General features: G+C 41.8%; 1 protein-coding gene and 1 long non-coding RNA gene across 4 annotated transcripts in view; one reads left to right on the top strand and one right to left on the bottom strand.

Annotated features, from left to right (window-relative positions):
- Nucleotides 1-21,548, bottom strand: part of LOC141076508 (uncharacterized) — a 158,715-nt gene that overhangs the window by 63,007 nt on the left and 74,160 nt on the right. Inside the window, exon 3 of one of the 2 annotated variants that reach the window (XR_012227507.1) lies at nt 8,568-9,766. The exons of the other annotated variant lie outside the window; for it this stretch is intronic. This is a non-coding gene — a long non-coding RNA (uncharacterized lncRNA). Of the gene's footprint in view, nt 1-8,567; nt 9,767-21,548 lie in introns of those variants that run through there. 2 annotated transcript variants of the gene reach the window in all.
- LOC141076507 (mitotic spindle assembly checkpoint protein MAD1-like) overlaps nt 1-21,548 on the top strand; it is a 620,485-nt gene that overhangs the window by 596,311 nt on the left and 2,626 nt on the right. The window lies entirely within an intron of this gene.

The following is a 21,548-nucleotide window of genomic DNA, read 5'->3' as shown; positions in this document are numbered from 1 at the left end:
TCTCTCGTCTGTATAGTGTAAGCTCTTATGTTTAGCGGATCCTCTACCTTCTCTTCCCCCCACGTGAGTCTTATGACTAATTATATGCTTTTCAGTATTGAAATTTAGAAACTTTGATTTGCCGCAAATCAAATTTTTTGGGAAAATTTGGCGACGTCAAATTTAAAAAAATTCACTCATCTCTAGACCCAGAAACAAGACACTTTGGAATCCTGTCCAATGAAATCTCATGTAGGATTGTGGCCAAATTGTCCGATGCGTGGTCAGCCATAGACTGCTTCCATGAGGAGGGTGACAGATATGGGAAATATGACGAATGCCCCTGAGACATCTAGAAGACTTCATCGCTAATTTAATCTGTCATTGTCCTATCTGTTACTCTAATGTAAAATCCCGTTGTAGCTTTATGCTGATTTACAATACAAAAAAACAGACATGTCAGTCACAAAATGTCCAGATATCCTAATACTTTGCAAATTTGTGTGTAACCCTTGACAAGCCTGTCCATCACTTTTCAGATTCGGTGACTTGAACAGAAGATTGTGTGTCACAAAGTGAAATATATGGTTAGTTTCTACAAATCAGTCCCTGTCAAATAGATGACCTTTTGGTCTCTGGGAAAGATTACTTGAAGGCCCCTGTAGCCAGTGAGGGCATGTTTTAATCATCTGTCTGGGGACACCTATCTGAGCTGCAGGGCTGATCTGAGGTCAATCCTAATTAGCTGTCTACTGTCGAAAGTCATAAACACTTAGATTAGGATTCATTCAGTCAGAGATGAAATTTGTTTTACTTTGTTTAGAAGCAAAAAAAAATGTCTTTAAAAATAGGTGAAGATGGGAAGGAAGGACGAAAAGATTTTGATATATTCTTGAGAGCAACAAGTTTGTGTGTGAGGCTGACAGCTGTTACCCGACTGCACATGGGCCTACTGGCAAAATGCATCAATTTGTTTGATATCTGGGTGTTTCCTCCTCTGTTTTGATAATTGTGGAGATGGTGTCTGCATTAATCGGCTCTCTGCTGTACCTCGGGCAAAAACTGAATGCACCGAGAAGCAGACATTCAGCTGGGAGACACGACACTAAGGAAGAAAAGATGTCAAAATAACATGCTCAAAAAGGACTTAGCGTCTTCTAGTCTTGTCAAAAGTCTGACATGTAGTCAACGTAACGGAAAAAAAATTGTTTGGCTCATTCTCCTTCAGAAAAAGATTTTTTTTGTTATTATTATTATTTCCAGCCCTTTGCTATTTTCGTTGCCAGCATTATAGAAAGATGGTTCAGCTGTGTACAGTGAGTCAAAAACATGTAAGGGTATATATGCCGTAAGTGTCTGAGAGATGGATGTCCCTATCTTCAGGTTCCTTGCCCCGTCCTACCTTGTGAGTCAGGCGGAGAACGAATGAGGAGGTGGTCGCCCATGCTTGGCTCTCTTGCTTACCTATTTTCAGGACTCTCATAGAAGTAAATGCAAAGAGGCGGCTGGTGTTTTCCATTTAAGATTGCATTTCTCACATTGTTAAATGTGGCAAAAAAGCCACAATTCTCTAATTGGAGTCATTTTTCAAACATATTGATGTTCCATACTTGGAAAGGCTCCCTCCCAGAACATCCACCTAATGTGTCCACTGCTGGTGAGAAGAAGCCACTTTTATTCCGCTGAATATTAGCTGTCACTCTGACATCCCTGTACAAGAGGATCTGAACAGTGGGACTAACCTTTGTGTGACCACCCAATAGTGGATGTTTTCAGCGGTTAAAGAACACTTGTGTTTTGCGTGATCTATCGGTGTAATACAGTGTTCATTTCAAAGACCGTCCCTTTAAAAGTAACCAGTGTAAACAGGTATTTGCTATATTTATTAATGTATTCAAAATGTGGCTTCTTTTTTCCTGAAAAGGTGCCGCTCTTGTCCATCGGTTGTGTGTGGTTTGATGGCCTTTCTCCAACTACTGATAGTGTAGTGCTCAATGGTAGGCCCTTGTGTCCTATACTGTTCTTTGTGAATTTTGACTCCGTGGTTCTGATTCATTAAATTTGTCATTTCATTCCCCAGTCTCACTAAGGGGCATGCTGGAATAACATGCATTAAATTAATTAAGAGGCCACTAAATTAATTCAGCACATCTTATCAGTGGTGTGTGCCTGGCCAGAAATATCACTCTAAGAGTGTCTGGAGTAACATTTCTGGTGTAAGAAACATCTCCACTCTTGGTGAATTTGATAGGCGGGTCTGCATAGGCAATCCAAACTGGATTGCCAGTGTTAGTCTTTACTGCCTAGTGAGGAGTGGAGGAGTCGATTGTTGGCAGATTTGTTTTGGAGTATTTATCTTTGAATGTTGCTAGGTGTTTCGGTTGTGTGAAATCCCTCATCCCCTATTTAGTTTCCCTACCGTTTTTTCCCGGTGTTTCCCCTCTGTTGTCTGTGAGTGCATGTTTGTATGATTGGTATATTCATTTATCCCTGTACATCCTTACATCTTTGTCCAGTTTGTGTATATACAAACACTATTCCTCCACACTTCCCTGGTGGGGGAGGGGGACAGATAAATAGCTGATTCAGGAGTTCAGCAAGGTACATGGCCCCAGCATCTTCACCATCAGAAGTAATCTGGGGAGCAGGGATAGCTAGGGCGTGCCTAGCGTTGAGGGCAGGGAAGGAGCCACTTGGCCTCAGGTTATCTGACAACAGAAATGCAACAGTAACACTGAACTAGACTATTTTTTTTTTATCTATCATGGATTTTATTACTGCTCTGGCTTGGGAACTTCAACAGCTCAGTCTAGAGATGGCAGATCTTCGCTTTGTTGTTTTGCAGCACCTGAACATGTCTGCTATGGAGACTGCTATTCCCAAACAACCTCTGGTGGAGACAAAGGTCGCTTTGCCTGAGAGGTTCTCTGGGGGCTGAGACATGTTTGCTGCTTTCATGGAAGCCTGTAAACTTTACTTCAAGTTGCATCCTGATTCCTCTGGAACTGAGGAGCAACTGGTGGGGGTAAAATGATTTTGCTCCTTCAGGGTGACCCTCAAGCCTGGTCATTTTCTCTTACGGGCAACTCTGTTGCTACGGACAGTTGAGGAATTTTCTCAGGCGCTGGGTCACATATATGATGTCCCCGACCGCGTCTTCCTGGCTTAGTCTACACTTCGTCAGCTTCGACAGGGAGACCGGCTGGTGGAGGAGTATTGCTCTGAGTGTCGGAGGTGGTCCACCGATACTAAGTGAAATGACCCCGTACTCCATAGCCAGTTCTATCAAGGGTTATCGGTAAGGGTAAAGGATACCTTTTGCCCTGCATAAGACTTCGGTCTCTCTGGAGGTGGCCATGTCTCTGGTAATCCGTGTGGACTACCGTCTTAATCAGAGACATACGGAGACACTTCAACTTGCGGGGGGACCGGAGTCATGATTCGGTCTTGGCCAGACACCATGGTAGTAAAGCCACCACAGATCTCCTTACCAGGCGTTTTTGGTGGTCTGGGGTGCATCAGGATATTCGGGAGTATGTAGCTGTCTGTAGTGTGTACACGTTCTAAGGCCCTTCTTACTTGCCAGTCTGGGTCTCTTCAACCATTGGTGTTTCAAAGTAGACCTTGCTCTCATTTATCAGTTGATTTCATTACTGATTTACTCTTATCTGCAGGTATTACAGTTATTTTGGTGGTAGTGGACAGGTTCAGCAAGATGTCAAATTTCATTGCACTATCCACCTTACCCAATGCCAAGACCTTGGCCCAAACTTTCATCAAAGAAATTGTGAGATTACATGGGATTACTACTGATATTGTTTATGACCGGGGTGCAATTTATTTCCAAATTTTGGAAAGTGTTTTGCACTTGGTTGGGCATCCATCTGTCTTTTTCCTCAGTTTTTCATCCACAGACTAATAGGAAAACTGAACGCATTAACCAGAATCCTGAGACGTTCTTTGGGGCCTACAGCTTTCACCCTCAGTTCAACTCTTTTGATAGGAATCGTTCCTCAGGAGTACCTGAAGAGGAATCATTGTCATCATCTATTACGTCTTTGTGGCAAGGGGTTCTCAATAATTTGAAAAGGATAGGGTCTAAATATGAGTGTGGCTGAATGTAGACGCTTGGTGGGTCCAGACCTGTCAGTTGGTGATTTGATGTGGTTGTCTTCAAGAAACATTAAGTTAAAGTTCTATTCTTTTAAACTGGGTCCCAGGTTCATCGGTCCTTATAAGATTGTGGCTGTCCTCAATCCTGTAGCATTCTGCCTTGCTTTGCCACCTACTTTTAGGGTTAAGGTTTTGAAGAGAGGATGTGGGTACCAGCATCTGATATTCATGTAGTCAGGTTGATATGGTCCTTTTATTTGGCACACCCTGATAAACCTGGCCCTGGGGTTCCGGAGGTTCCTCTTGGAAGGGCGGGTGCTGTCACGGCTTTATTGCAACAGAGAGGAGCCAGAAGACTGCAGCTTCTTCATATTACATGGTGCAGGTTTCTGTTAGCAGTGCAGAGGTTAATCTGTTCAGCTTGGAGTCACTCTGTAGCTTCCCAGCTTGGATGATCTCAGCTGTTCTTTTTTGGCTACTTCCCTCTCTTATATATACTTGCCTCTGGCAATCTGGATTGCCAGTGTTAAGTCTTGTACAGCCTGGTGAGGAGCGGAGGAGTCAATTTTTAGTAGAGGCATTTTGGATTGTTTATCTTCGACTGTTACTAGGTGTCTCGGCTGTGTGCAATCCCTCTTCCTCTCCTATTTAGTTTTCTATCTTTTATACCTGGTGTCGTTCCCGTCTGTGGGTGTATATTTGTATGACTGGTATATTCATTTATCCCTGTATGTTCTTCCTTGTTTCTCTGGATTGTGTATATACATACAATATTCTTCCATACATCCCTGGGTGTGGGAGGTGGAGAAAATAGGGCTGATTCAGGATTCAGCATGGTACGTTGCCGTAACTTTTCACCATCAGAAGTAAACTAGGGAGCAGCAATAGCTAGGGAGCCCCTGGCCCCAGGTAATCTGACAACAGAAACTCAACAGTTGGCCATAAACTGGAAGAGGACCTCTCAGGACCAAAGCTTGTAGCTGAAAACAGGAACACCCTTGACGTTAAGTAAATTAGATGCATTACTAATTTTAGCAGATTTCACTACATTTTTTTCTTGGCTAGAAAACTCCTTATCAAATCTGAAAAAAAAAACTTTGCAATGAAACTTTCTTCATTAAATGTATTTCTCAAACTTTTTGTGCAACTTTTAAACATTGGAGTAAGTAACATTAATCCTCGCTCTGTCGCCAGGGGCCTTTACATCACAAATGTTATAAAAACCATTAGTGCTCAGAATAATATAAGAAAATGCAGCTCCAAGACACGTCTTAATCCCTACTATCTTTAATGAGCCCAGCAAGTGTAATTGTTTGTTTTTTTTTAAATACATATCGGCTATGGCTTTTTTCCGTTGGGTTTCTAAACAAAAATTGGAAGAATTAACTGCAATGTTTGCAACTTAAGCTATTTCCCTGGGAGTTGATGAAGAAAACATTCTTCTGTTTAATTGTTCCCTTTTTTTTTTTTTACCTTGAGATCTTTGGAGTCTCCGGTCTTGCATCCTTCACCTTCTCGAAACATAAAGCAATTTCGAAAGGAAGACTTTTTTTTAAGTAAGATGAATGAGATTTGCAGGCTTAGTGGAAAGGGTGTGCGGCAGAATAATTTCACTCCGGCTGGTCTTGACCTGGAACGTCTTTCATGACATTTTAATTCATTAAATCCGTATTTTATTGTAAACACACAGTACGCCGAAAACACATTTCAGCACGGATAAAATTGAAAGATATAATTAATCACATGGCGGTGTCTGTACAGTAGTAAAGTTACAGTCATTCTCGCCGAGATACTGTATGTCTTGAAGGCATTTTTTTTAGTAATTTCTTCAAGAAGCTTGTGGTCCACCCACCACCTTCCCACGCTTCTTCATACATCGTGTCGCTCCCTTTCAACATGAGGAATCCACCACATAAGAATCCGAATTAGAAGAGAAAAATCTAATTTATAATATGAATACAAGAAGCCACAGATGCTTTCTTCTTTGGCCTGCAGCTAGACAAACATCCACATCCATTAGGGACGGATACACATGAGAGTGCAGCCTAGTGTGACCCAAATTCTTAAAATCCCTTCCCAGTTCTCAGGGAGTAAAGTAAAACTTAAAAAAAAAAAAAAAAAAAAATGAAAGCATGTTTTCCCAGCTTAATTACCTAATAAATCTTTGTAGTGCTCAGAGCTCAATTCTTCTGATAAACATACAAATTACCGGCATCAACCAAGAGTTAAAGGGAACCTTCTACTGCTTCCGCCACCATTTGTGCCCTGGAAAGATATTTCTATCAGGCAGTCGTCAGCTACATACCTTCTAAAAAGTACTTTGCAAAACTCCTGCGCTGTATGCCAATGAAGGCTGAAGCAGATCCAGACAGTCTTACTGTCGAGGCCATCTTTTGTTACGCTCTTTTCTTTTTTGTTGAATGACATATCATCCAAAAGGTGGCAATAAAACGAGCAAGTGTTTGGCTATGTAGGATCAGTGGAGTCGGTCTTGATATGTGCGTGCGCTTGCCTCGTTGGTCCAGGAGTAATGACAGACCGGGCGTATGTCCTTGTGTCAGCAGAGCAATCAGCTTGAGCTCTCATTCAGATATCCGTTTTTCTTGCACAAATGCGTTCTGTGTTTTTGATGAATAGCACTTATCTATGAAAGTCTGAAACTCTTCACATGTCTGTCATTTTTTTGTGGCCTTGGCAGAGGTGTCCGATAATGATCAAAATCCGCCAGGCAAGTCTATGGGTCTATGAAAAAGTCGGACAGCACTCCGATGCCAATTTTCACGGACTGCTGGATTGGAGAACATGGAGAAACCTTTTTTTATCGTGCTTTCTCATCTGAGAAAAACTGATGACTCTCTGACCAAACTCAAATAGTAAAACCCGACACAGTGACCAAACTGATAAAAAAAAATCACATCTGAAACTCAAACCAATTTTCTCATAAGAGAAAATCACTGACATCAGAATAAGGCCAGTCTGCACATGTGCCGGGCCAGATGACCAGAAGTGAGCTCAGATCAGACCGAAGTTGATTTCTTATCTCAAAAAGAGTGCAATACAAGAAGGCAAATATATGCAGACTTTGTGTGTTGTTGTAGGTGCCAAACCATGTGAATCAATGGACATGAGACAACTTTTTGCTAAGAATGACCGGAATACTTCAAGGTTTTTGGCGCTACATGTGATGAATGGATATAAGAAAAATATGTTTTATTGCATGGGCTTTGGGGAATGGCTTTTAAGTGAAAAGCTCCCCTTTTTCTGGCTGCCTTCATTGCATAACAGATAGTAAGTGCCTGTTCTACGTTTGATCTGTTTATCTGCATTCAGAAACTAGAATGTCATAGGTCTAAAGAAGTTACTAGGTAGCAAAGAGGCCGGTTGGTATTTCCACCAGTAGGGGCCAGGTAACATGGCCTCAATGGGTCCAATGTTAATATCGAAGCTGGAACATAGATTATAACTTAATCAACTCAAATTATGTAGAGCAAAGTGTTTCATGGTGGAAGCATCACTTTCCGTCTCCTATAGAGTACAGTGGAGGGAAAGGTGGAGCTTTCCTTGGCTTCTGGTGTTCCTTCCATTGACTGGTGTTGGCTGACTTATATTATGAAGAGGGATAGCCATTTCCCAAATAAGTCTGGGGTCCCAAAGTAAGAATGTCATCGTTCAGATATTTCCTGCAGATACACGTCTACGGATGAGGCTGTTAGGGATATCAGCACCCTGGACAGCTCCATCATTAGTGATACTGCTACAAGAAGCACATCAATGTAGCAGTACAGTATATACTAACACTAATATATTTATCCCAACACTGTCTAGCCTCCAATATTTTACCTTTTTTTATAGGTATCATCCCAAAAGTACAATGCAAACAAAAGCATCTGTTCCACAGGTGAAGTCTACGGATGCAGGGAAATCACGGGTTAAATAAAGGTTTTCTTAAACTATGTAAATCTCCTAAGCCGCCGCACTTCAACCTGTTCAGATTGTGTGTGCTGGGAAAGCATGGGAGAATTAAACACTAGTGAAGGTTGTGACAGTTTCTGGGATAACGCTCAAGATACTTGGATTATTGGGGACTTTGCGTCTCATAAAAACAGCTTTTTTTATTTTTTTGTCCTGCACAGACTATTAAAACTGAACATGAAAAATGGTGTATATATAGATATAGCGATGTGACGGTACCGTGAATACCACAAGAACGCAGAGTATATAGTATGATGAGCTCTGAAGCCAACGGCTTGTATTATAGGTAGAGATGAAGGGATCAAGCAAAATTCGTATTTGCCTGTTCACTCAGATTTTCCTGAAAAATTCATTTTGCGGGGAAATTTTCTGCAAATTCTCTGTCCCTTTATTTTCATCTGGGGTTTCTACAGAATCCAGACCATGATGAAAGATGTAAAAACAAAAAAAAAATCCTTATATTCACATTTACTGTTCACTTCTCTGGCCCCTCCGCTCCCCATTGTTACCCACCTGGTCCTCATTTCACCTCACTATTCACTTATCTGGCCCCTCCACACCACATCGTCAGATCGCAATGAGATCCCCGGTCTCTCATTCTGGGCGGCAAGAACTACTGGCCTTGATGGAGCCCAAGAAGGTTCTGCACATGCGAGGCCATGATGCACACTTTCAAGCGCTTGCACAAAACCCTCCAGGGCCTCATAAAAGTCAGAAGTCCCAGACCGGTGTGAGAGGTCCGAGAATTTCAGTGTGAATGGTGGCGATCTGAAAATTAGGTGAAGACTGGGCAGTTGATTGTGTACAACGGATGGGTCAGAAGAGGTGAGCAAGTAAGGTGAGAATGATTTTTTTTTTACATTTTTATGGCCTTTTGTGGTTCGGAAAAATTGTGTCCAGTTCCCACTACTTAGCTAGAATTAAATTTTACTCAAATTTATTCGTTCCTCTCTACCTGCCATTATGAGAAAAGTTCCCTTTTATATTCTGTGCATCTCCCTGCTGATTACAATGACAACTTTTATGTTTTATTTCATCCGGTTTCATGTGACTTGTTTAAAGAACTTCGCCCCCATTTACTTTTCATTTTCAGACCTGACTGTTTGATGATACAATGTTTTTGTTCTCTTTACCAGTGGTAGATGATAGCGACCTAATTGTCCCATTTGCCAGTCCACCGTTATTGTTCGTGTCACATCAGCTCCTTGTAGAACTATGGGTGTCATTGGCACTTTTCAGCTCCGAGTCTCCAGCTTTATGCAGATACTAAATAATGAGGAGCAACAATGGGAGACCAATTAAGTTCCCTGCAGACTGTAATGCCAGAGTCTTAGAGAAAAGGAACATTGGTGTCGTAGCTCAGTGTTCTTTACTTAGATCTTAGAAATCTCTTGTTCTGGTGTCAGTGACAACTCGTAAGGAAAAAAAAACGTTTTTAATGACACTACAAAGTACTATTTCTCCATTGTGTAGTTGCTTTTGTGGTCTCTTTCGGCTGCAGTGACGGTCCACTCCAATCTTTCCCTTTTTGTGAGCAATTTTATCCATATCCTACAGAAATCTGTTTTGCTTTAATTTTTCTATAACTCCCACAGATTCTGCTGTTTCCTCCATCCTATCTTCGGATTTAATGCCTATTAATCTTTCGGCGGCAGTCTACGTCACACTCACCATTTCGGTCTGTCTTAGCCGTCTGGGTTGCCTTATAGGACACAAATATAAACCGTTCTCAAATACAAAATTTTAGCACAATAAATCAAGCATGTTCATAGAAATGCATTGCTAATGTATTCCTCATAGCCCATGACTCGTAGGAACTCATAATCTCCTGCTCAAGACTATACATTATTGGCCGATTTCAAAGATGGTCTATTGTTTTTCGAGTGCAAACTAACCCCATTGGTCAAAAGAGCACGTCAATTTTCCATCCTATCCTGAGTTATCTTGGAAACCCTTGCTTACAGTCCTCATACATATTAGACTAATGTTGGCTGAGCTTGAAGATATCAACTGATTCGGACGATAGTCTAATGTGTTTGGGGTTGCAGGCCAATTAATTGTCTGAAGAGATGTCAATCACACATGCCTGATTTTCTGAGATAAACCACTGGCCGACGTGTCAGTCAGCGGCTTTCTAGTAGAGAACACAGGGACACTCGGCCAAACGATTAGTCCTGTGTATGGGAGAGTCGGTCGAGATTGCTGGTGACCAAATGCTGCCATCTAAATGGATGGCCAGCTTTAGACCTAAGAAGGCTGAGAGATCACAACTAATGTTCATGGAAGATAGCTGGTTACCATTAACCCACAGATACTGAGTATCTAACAACCTAAAACCTTAGGTACTTGGGTTTCTCCAAAAGTTGAGATTGGAGGGTTCTCATGGTCTTGTTTGGACCTCCACAGTACTTGGAAGTGTCTGGTTACTGTCAAACATTCGCTGATGCCCATTAAGGGGGCTTTACAAATATCGCTAAAGCGTCACCAATTTTGTGACGCAGCAGCGATATAGCTAGCGATATCGCTACATGTGATACTTACCTCCGACCGGCTCCCCCGCTGGCTATCGCTGATCGTGCGAGATCGTCCACGTCCATTTCTCGTCATCGGCTTCCTGCTGGCGCCAACGAGCGAGCTATGGACGCGGGCGGAAGACGGCGGTCATCGCTTCGTCTGAAAGGTAAGTACGACCGCCGATCATCTCTACATCGCTGGTGAGATCTGCCTGTGTGGCAGCTTACTAGCGACCATTTAGCGATGCACCAGCGATCCTGACCGGGTCGTATCGTGGTCGGGATCACTGGTGCATTGCTAAATGTAAAGGGGTCTTAAATCTCTTTCACCAGAAGAATTAAGATTCTACTAATTAGTTTATCTATTAAAATTAGATATGCAGGTTGTCCATGTTAGACCATATTCTTATTGAGTTGTCCCACTATGGATCGGGTGTTTTCCTTTCTGAAACACCATAGCACATGTTACCATTGTACTTTTTCCACCCATTTTGTCAATGTTCCAATATTGGTGTCTACCTCAAGGCATATGGTGAATAGTCCACAAATGAACAACCTCTTAAATATATATACGAGAGTAAATTCTATTTTTCTATTTCACTAAATACAGTTTTTACAGAATGGCAAAAAATATGTTATGCCACAAGCTGGAGAGCCCCATCGCATAGTATATTTGTTATTATCGAGCCCTATAAAACCTATGTTACCCATCATTTTCCAGTTAACCTGACTTTACTTTAAGGTTGTTTGAGGTTTTTCACGTAGACAAGAGTATTTTCGACACCTAATGAGCTCCTTAATTCTGGCATTCACCCACGAAATTAAACAAAGACCGTCTGAAAAGAAAATCTCAAAGCACAAATGAAGGTATAATTTCCTCCCAACTGCATCTTTGTCCTTTAATCATCAAATAGAGACGCGTCTCGATGCGACGGAATAGCGGACTCGAGCTTGATGAGTTAATTTTTTTTAATTCAAAGTCAATTATATAGGATTAAAGGCATTAAATAGACAATAAACTTTGTGATTACCAGTTTAGTGCTGTCTAATTGAGAAGAATCATTTTTCCTAGGATTATAATTGTGTTAAATTTGCCCCTTCCCTATAAATTTGTACATTAACGTATGTGACGGGGGAGCAGCGTTACTGAACGATTACCACATTTTGGCCATGTACAGTGTAAAGCCCAGTTTCGTAAAAGGTGGACCAGTAGAAGGAAACTGGAGAAATGCAACGTTCAATGCTATGTACATCGAAGGTTCACAATGGCTGGTCCTTCAGTATCTGTCTTATGTAGGAGGCGAAAATACCCGGGTAATATAATTGCAAGATTCTCCTAAGCAATGAGGATTTTGGAAGATGGACCCATTTCCATCTAGCTTTAATAGATTTGATGAAGTGTCCTAGGGTTGTATCCACAAGTACTCCCTCTGAAAATTCCTCAAAAAGTGAAAACAAAAATGTAGACATCATAGGGGTATTCCTCAACTCTTGACCCCCATCTGTGAACTAGAAGAGATAAAGTGTAGCACATAGATAGCCATTCATCTTAAAGTCCATGAAATAATACTATATTTCCAGTGCAAGAAAATTGTCACACACTGTGACATTCCCATGCAAAATGGCGCTTGGATCATCTTACCTCGACTGTGGCCTACTATCTGAGGAAAGTGGTTGCCTAAACAAAATTTTGAGTTGTTACTTTGGAGTTCTAATGTAAAAGCCTAACACATGGGTTTTCACCTCTGCCATCCCTATCTATCAAAAGAAAAAATGTTCTCCAACTGGTATCCAGCTAGACTAGATTGCTGGCCGCGGCGGCATATAGGAGAAGAATTGAAAAAGAGTTACAGGAGTAGTCGAGTGTGCCATGGCAGACGTGGGAGAACCCCATTAATGTTCATCCTGAAGGCGTAGTGTAAATATATTATCTAGGATAATCATATTGGAGATTATATTTTATTCATTGACCATCCAATATGTAATTTTGGATTTAAGCCTAAGAGTTCTAGAAATTTGGTTTAATATGTTATGCTGAGCATGCTGGGTCCTTTGGGAGGAATCGCTCAACATGAGTGACTTGACATATTGGCCATATAATAAATTCACAACTGCCCTGTTTTTATGGGATCTTCTCCCATTACAGCTAAAAAGTAAAGCAAATGAATCGCAGTGTCAGAAGTTGAAAGAAAAATATAAATCACTCAGTAGGGGCCTTTGCCGAAAACTGCTTTTCCAATATCGGATTGCTTCCAGCCCTGCTGTCCAATCCATGGGTATTTCCATATACTAGACAGGCGCTGAAGCCCTGTGCTATGCATCATAAATTCGCCTTCATTTACTGACATAGCAGCTTCCCTCTCTCACCTCTGTGATATGAGCATGTATTATGTTCCCAAAACGAGAACAGAAAAATAAGCTGAATATCATAAAGAAACAGGATAAGAATTGGATGGAGAGATTCAAAACTACGGTATAATCTGGAGTATGGAAGAACATAAATAAATTAATAGATATGACACGTATTTGGATAGAGATGAGTAATTTGATTCATGCTGTCCTAGTTTGGCACCCAGTCCTGTCCACCACCATGGCAGCCAATAACTTTACTTCTGCCTTGGAGTTAACTGTAGGTTTACAAGGCTCACAACGTCATGACATTGCATGAGGCCCAGTCACTCGTCAAATAAATGCTAGACATATTTGATCCCATGAATCATCCAACCAACTGGATAATCCTAACCTGAACTCATCATGGGTGGCACTTCACCAAAGTGTGGTATTCTTGTTGTCTCTCTTGCTTGGCTGCATTTGATCACTGAGGCACTACAGTTGACTTTGTAATACTGACCCAAAAACGATCCCAGCCTAATGCATATGGTACTTGATCTGATCCCAAAATGTTATTTAGACCTCTAAAAATAATTAAGACCCAACCTAAAGCTAGATCTACCTCCACAAGCCAGAGGAAGGGCAGATACAAGATGATGCAGAAAGCAATGCTGCAAGCCAAGGATCAAGAAAACTTCTCTTCCCGGCAAGCCAAGGATCAAGAAAACTTCTCTTCCCGGCAAGCCAAGGATCAAGAAAACTTCTCTTCCCGGCAAGCCAAGGGTCAAGAAAACTACTCTTCCAGCAAGTCAAGGAGTGAAGAAAACTCTCTTCCCAGCTTTCTGCCAGTTGAGATGCACTAAGTATGTTTCCAAATGGTGCTGGCACAAAAATCAAGTCCACTGAACCCCAAATTAATTTGACACCGAGCTTTAGAGTTGTGCAGATCCAATTTTTGGTGGTTCAACCAAGTCCTCAATAAATAATTTAATTAAGTGTGTACTCGTACAAATAAAGATATTGGGATCGGGTAAATGTGATGTTTTGTTTTTTCTTTAACAACTACAGGTAAATAAATATTCACAAATGTACGAGGAGCCATCGCCTCTGGGTTTAATATTTGCCTTAAGGTTTCTGAAAATTTTAATGGTATTCTAGATCTCACTGCTTAATAATAAATTGCCTTTTTTGAGTATTCCCCGGGGTATGGTGCGGAGATGGAGTTTTATTTCACACTTGGGTGCCAGTGGATTAGTTTCTTCTATTGATTATATAGATTGTAGCCTAAAGTGAAGCCTTCAGCTGAACAGCTCTTTAGGAACCACATAAAAATAGCGGGAGATGTAATCCAGCTTCACTGCTGGACGACGCGGTCAATGAAGAGTACAATGAGACCAGTAAGCGATGCATGTGTCTTTACCTGCATTACAGTTCACATGGCCACCAATAGAGCGCAGTATGGTGGCTTAGTGATTGCCATAAAACTCTCTACATTATCCCTGGGTTAAAATCATTATTTATATGGGCACAGGAGCTTGTTTGGGCGACAGTGCCTGGTACTGCAGTCTGTCCCTTAAAAGTGTACTGCTGTTCCATTGGTGAGGTTTACCCTCTGGGACACCCTCCATCTCAAACATTGGTAGCCTATCTTAAAAATAGGCAAATAATATCCTGAATATATCCCCTTCCCCATCACATCGTCATGCTCTTACATAGGTACAGCTGCAATACCAGACATAGCCCGTGGCACTGTTTCAGGCCCAACCAAAAAAAAAAAAATAGCAATATTTTCTAATGTGGGGCAATATCAATCTCTCAACGGTGAATGTAAGTACAAAGGGAGCGCTAGAGAATGTGATCCTAAACGGGTTGTCTCTTCAGATCGGAGCCATTTGTGCAAAGTAGCGCTCCGTTCTGGCTTATACAGGGGATGTGAGCACAGGACTCCCCTCTAAGATGTCCATATGTCCTGATAGGTCATACGGGCAGGGGTTGTCTTTAGGAAACAACTCCCACTATGAAAAAAGGCAGGTGTCGTAAAAATGATGAAATGCTAATCTGTTGTCCTATGAGCCATAGTAGCGCTGTTGGTGGCTATGTGGTCAAAACTAAACGCTTTCAATTTTTATAACTAAATGTATAGGTGGTCACCCTAAAAGACAACCACCATAGGTGCTTAGCGTATGTGCGGTATTTTATTGGCGAAATGTAAATTTTCTGCGTCACAAAATGTTCTTCAGTTGGTGGATCAATTTTGTCCTGTAGGAAACCATCATGCAGCATTTGTGTAATTAAGCCTAATGAAAAATGCACCCTAGTTTTCGGAGTACACGTTTCCCGTTAAAGTCCCTGACGCTCGATTATACTGCAATGCTTCGGTTTCTTGCTTTGATGTAAGGCGCCATTATATTCTTACCTATCTATATAACACATCCTTTACATTATGTAAATGCACCTGCTGGCTCCTCATTATTTCCTGCTCGCCTTTTCCACGACATTTCTCTCCCTCTGACTCTTTTCAGTAGTTCTTGAATTTACGCAGTTCGAAAATTGGAATTCTGACATTTAGAAATTCTCGAGCACGAAAAAAAGAAAATCGGTAAAAAATAAAAATGACAAATTAACTGAGAAAAGAAAGCAAAAACATAATTGAAATGTTCAGAATATTTTTAAAGGCGTTGTCCACCCTTAGTGACATTTTTTTTTCCAATTTTACTGAAATATATGTATTTGGGGCTAAAAATCGTGTTTTCTATAGGGTGTCATTAAAAATATGGCACCGTTTGGCTTTTATAGACTGTTTCCCTGCACATTCAACCTTGACACTAATGAGCTCAAAAAATGTCATATGAAAGAGTTACAAACTCTCCCATCAGAACAAACTCGCTGCTGAATTCTTAGTTAACTTGTTCTTCAGCCAACACAGAAGCTATACAAGAAAATGCAAAATGTCTAAGGAAACCCAATTTCAAAAAAGATTTTTAGCCCCAAATACATGCAAGTAAAAAAAAAAAAAATAGCCCCAAAGTTGGATAACCCCTTTATGTTTCATTTGTCAACGTCCTTTAGGAAAGCTAAAGTAGCGAGCTGATTGTTGTTACTGTAACGGCCAGTCTCTTAGACCCATGCTTGTAGGCACATGACTGTCAGACCTGGGTGTCCCCGGTTATACTTCATCAGAGCCCTGCTAACTTGTGTTTTCTATTGACCATGCCTTCCAAGGCCAGGATCACATCGCGCTTTACCCTCACATCAGTGGCTCTGTCTGGGCTTGGTTCTGAAGCCCTAAAAAATGGGATTTAGACATTATATATGAAGGGTGTAATGATGGAGTCACTGCATTCTCTGTTGTACATCATTTTTGGGAGTATATTCTTATTTAAGGTAGGCACTAGTGATGAGCGAGCATGTTCGTGTGCTAACAGTGTCTTTGTCGTGCTCAAAAAATATGTTCAAGCCCCCCGCAGCTGCACATTCGACAGCCGCAACACATGCAGGGATTGCCTGTTTGTTTGCATTTCTTCATCAGAAATGAAGAGTACTTAAACTTTAGTGCCACCTACACTCGTTACCCCTTAGCCCCAAGTCAGACACCTCTTAAACAACCAAAAACAAAAAACGATCTCTTACTTTCCGCTGTGGAGAGGCAAACACCCCGAAACACGTCTGCAAGTGTTCTAAGTCATGTGGCACGGCTCGTTAAAAAGTCGATATTGACTTTTAGGATTGCTACTTAATCAGATATATGGAATCCAAAAATTTTCAGCGGTGTTTCCCCGCGGCTCTTCTAAACGTCTTCTCAGCCCCCGAAATGACTTCCTACACTTCACCTAGACGTGGGTTACTTAATGCAGTGCTCATTGCCATGCACGGCTTTACAGCTTAGTTGTCTGTATGTAAAAGTCTATGCTTGTTCCTTCCCGCTGATTAAACACTTACATTTTTTTTTAGCTTCTGAAGTGATTAAAAATGTTAAAGCTTTGGAAAGAGACTGGAGTAATAACCAGTCATAAATAATTCAATAATTGAGCCTATAGTTGTCTGCAGCTGCTACGTGCTGATGATTGCAGATTGGTTTACATTAACTGCTACAGGCAAAAAGTGAGCAATGTTGACGTAAAAAAACAGATTTGGGGGTTGGCGGCAGTAATCACACATATTCTCACGGCCCCCAAGCTTTCTTTTGGGAAGCTTGTCTTCAGCGTCGAGAGTAGAGATTTACCAGGATATATCCGATAAACACCGCTGATATAATTAATCCACTCTTGTGATTGCTTAAGGTTATAATTTTGGATTTATTTTCGTTTGTGTGCCATCTTTTTCCATATCCTGTTTTTAATGTTAAATAATGGGAATATATGGGCTTCGGGTACTAAGCTGTTCTCCTTTACATTAGATGCCCCAATAATAATGACCTAAGGGGTACTTGCCCACTAAACTACCTACAAGAGTGCCAATAGGAGAGGCCTCTGTGGGATGCTTCCCACTTGTAATACCGCCACTCTTGTCTATGGGCTGTTTGGTTTTGCAGTATAAGGCACAGCTGAAATTTCAGACACAACCATTGGACTACTTTCATGTATAGAGGAAAGGGTCCCTATAGCATAATAGTCGTATTGCCTGCCTCTGTTACACCCTTGACGTGGACAATGGAGCTGTTTCTGGACATAGCGCCATATTGTTCCAGGTGTCAAACCTCCCCCTTTAGCCAGCTTTCATGTGATAGCGCTGTAGCCACATGCTGATTGCCACGGTTCCCGAAGGTCAGAACCTCATCATTCAAATACAAAAATATTCCAACAAGTTATATACCCTACTGATGTAGGATATAGAACAAGAGAAGGAGGTCCAGCGGCCTACTCACGATAAGAGATTTACGGCTTTATTGTCCACATATCGAAATCCAACTCGGACCAACAAGAGATTCACTGACGCGTTTCGAACAAACCAATGTTTTCAATCATAGTTGACTGATATTCTATTAGGCCAGCTGTCTCCATCATTAAGTAGCTGCTCCTGGACAAGTTGCTTACGGTCCTGCTCTTTACCAAAGAAAACGTTTCCAGTATTCGGACATGACTGGAGCTGTTTGTAAAAGGAGGCCACTGACTGCTTATTTCAGCAGCAATCCCAGCACCCTTCTCTATCATCTTGGATCAAGTATAGGACCAGAAAGGAAATGAATAGATGCAAAAACCTCCCCTCCACAAGCTCAGACTGAGAGCAGAAATAGGCAGAACCCCTCTTGCAGCTTCCTGTTAATTTAAAAACACTTGGGTCAAACGGGAGGGGTACTGTAAAAAAGCAAAAAAAGACCCCGGTTGGAGGAGGATTCAGGCGAAACCTCCGGACGCACTGCAAAAACGGTGGGAACAGGGTCTCATCTATATTACTTACTGTTTAACACAAGTTTATGTCTATGGTTTTTCTATGACACAACCTGTTCCGAGGGCGGTTTACCTATAAACTCACGTTCTTCAATAAGTCTCTATTTTTCCATGGTCGCTTTTTCTTTGCCGGTAGTAAGATTCTGATTGTTTTCTGCTGTTATACTAAAGATGTTTGGATTTTCTGCTTTACCTTGTACTGTCTGGCTGTTGCTTAAGGTATGAAGCTCATTACCGTGGTTGGTTACCTCCCGACAGTGGGGACGCTCCATAATCTACCATTCACAGTGGCTTTGTGTCTCCTCTTTGATCTTCAGGAGATGCCATTTCTATGCTAATTGTCTTCTGCTCACAAAGCGGTTATGTTGCACACTAGCGTTTCTTTTGTCTCCCGTGTAATATCTTCCTGTATTGTCTTGTATTCATCGATGACCTTGCACACACATTATAAAAAAAAAACAAAAGATGCCAAAAAAAAGTGTTGTGATCGACTTTCCTCTCACTGAATAGTGTAATACCGTCAGGGTGACATCTAGAGGTTAGGAAGTTTCCGGCTTTCGTATGGTGTCCCTTAAACTTCTACGTGAGCTTACAAATAGCTGCGTGAAACAGAATAAGCCGTCCACCAAGATCATGAGTACTAAAAGTTTTTGGAGTCTCCACCAGCTCCTTGTAAAGAGGCCATAATGCCATACTACAGCGGGTAATTGCACCCACTGATCAACCTCCCAAAGGCCAATTAGGAACTGGAAAGCGGTTTGACATGTCCCTCGCCACATCTGATTCCGAGCAGCCATAGTGATTACTTCACTACAGTCTGGACTCCACGGTTCTTCTAGTCCCTTGACTTGTACTTTGGAGGATCTGTCCATAGCCCAAGTGTTCTCCCTTACTAGTCGCTCTAACCAAAATGTATAGTCTCCTATGACTTTCTATTGTCCTTCACCTTCTTTATTTTCAAAAAGCAAACCGTCGAGTAGATCATGGAAGACTTCACTCACTTTGATGTCCCATTTAATAGGAATTGATAATTCATTGTTAAAGGGAATCTGTCACCAAGTTTTTACTATATAATCTGAGAGCGCTGCATGAGGTAGGGGCAGAGACACTGATTCCAGAGATGTGTCACTTACTAGACTGCTATTTGTAGATGACTATGTGTCTTGTGTCATGGAGTCCTTCTGCGCTGTGTCCCCACCAATGATTGGCAGCTTTGCAGTCATCTCTGGTGTGGGTGGGGTTGTACAGGGCTCCGCATTGAAAGAACTGCTAAATCTGCAGCAGCTAAAAGTGTGATTTTTAATCAAAACTGCAGCAAGCAGATCAGTAAGTGCTGGAATTAGGATCTCTGTCTCTACGTGATGCTGCTCTCAAACCTGGTGACAGATTCCATTTATGAGCGCAACATGCTCATACAGTGTATACTATAATTAAAGGGGTTGTTCAGCAGTCACTCTATACGACTGCAGACATTTGAATCCTCACAGCACGCACAGTATGTGCTGTCAAGATTCTCTGGTGCCAATGCTGGGAGCGGTGTTCAAGTGACTGAAGTTCATGTGACTGGAGTATGCGATTTGCATACTTACGGCCACATTCCAACTAGACGTGTCCGGCCTCGTTCACTTTACTTGTGTTGATCGAAGCTGTGCATGTCTAGTCAGCACATGACCGCATGTATGCAAATCGCATACTTGAGATCACGTGTCTGCCCTCTCCCGACACATCCTGACAGTGCAAAGCCTGCGCGCTGTGAAGAGTCACAAGTCTGCAGTTACATAGAGTAACTGCAGACTTGAACCCCAAATCTGGACACCCCCTTTAACCCCTTTCCTACATTGGACGTAATATTCCGTCCATGTGACCTGGGCCCTAAGTCCCATGGACGGAATATTATGTCATAGCGATCAGCGGCGCCCACGTGGTGAGCGCCGCTGATCGCGGCCGGGTGTCAGCTGATTATCACAGCTGACACCCGGCACAATGTGTCAGGTGCGGTCACGGACCGCCCCCGACACGTTAACCCCTTGCACACAGCGAAAGGGAAGCATCGGCAGGGAGGGGGCTCCCTCCGTGCTTCCCTGAGCCCCCCACGGCAGCGCAATGTTCAGCGCTGCTGCGGGGGGCTCTTTCCCTGCAGGTCCCCGGATCCAAGATGGCGACGGGGACCTTCGGGGGCCTGCAGGGAGCTGACTTCCTCAGTGCCTGCAAAGCGCAGGCATGAGGAAGTCTGCGTCTATGCCTGTGACAGATCAGTGATCTGTGATGTGACAGATCAGCGATCTGTCACAGGACAGTTATGTCCCCCCTGGGACAACCTAATAAAGTTAAAAAAAAAAAAAAATATTCCCTAATTAATTCATTTTTTGGAAATAAAAAAAAACAATAAAAGTACACATATTAGGTATCCCCGCGTCCATAAAGACCCGCCCTATAAAACTGTCCCATTAGTTAACCCCTTTAGCGAACCCCTTAAAAAATTAAAATAAAAAACGAAGCAAAAAATGATTTATCATATCGCCGAAAAAGTGCAATAACGCGCGATAAAAAAGACGCATATAAATAAACATGTTATCGCTGAAAACGTCATCTTGTCCCTCAAAAAACGAGCTGCCACACAGCATCATCAGCAAAAAAATAAAAAAGTTATAGCTCCCAGAATAAAGCGATGCAAAAATAATTATTTTTTATATAAAATTGTTTTCATTGCATAAAAGCCCCAAAACATAAAAAACGACCTAAATGAGGTATCGCTGTAACCGTACTGACCCGAAGAATAAAACCGCTGTATCAATTTTACCGCACGCGGAACGGTGTAAACGCACCCCCCCCAAAAGAAATTCATGAAACGCTGGTTTTTGTTCATTCTGCGTCCCAAAAATCGGAATAAAAAGTGATGAAAAGATGTCACGTGCCCGAAAATGATACCAATAAAAACGTCAACTCGTCCCGCAAAAAATAAGACCTCACATGACTCCGTGGGTCAAAATACGGAAAAATTATAGCTCTCAATATGTGGTGATGCAAAAACTATTTTTACAATAAAAAGCGTCTTTTAGCGTGCGACAGCCGCCAAACATAAAAACCGCCATAAATAGTAAATCAAACCCCCCGTTATCACCCCCTTAGTTAGGGAAAAATAATAAAATAAAAAAAATGTATTTATTTCCATTTTTCCGTTAGGGTTAGGGCTAGGGTTAGGGCTGAGATTAGGGTTAGGGGTGTGTTGGGTTAGGGTTGGAGTTATAATTGG

The sequence above is a fragment of the Dendrobates tinctorius genome, unplaced genomic scaffold (assembly GCF_039654945.1).
Source record: "Dendrobates tinctorius isolate UK_male_01 unplaced genomic scaffold, ASM3965494v1 ptg000420l, whole genome shotgun sequence".
In the NCBI taxonomy this organism is placed as follows: Eukaryota; Metazoa; Chordata; class Amphibia; order Anura; family Dendrobatidae; genus Dendrobates; species Dendrobates tinctorius.
Note: the sequence above shows the minus strand (reverse complement) of the source record. Positions and strands in the feature narration are given on the sequence as shown.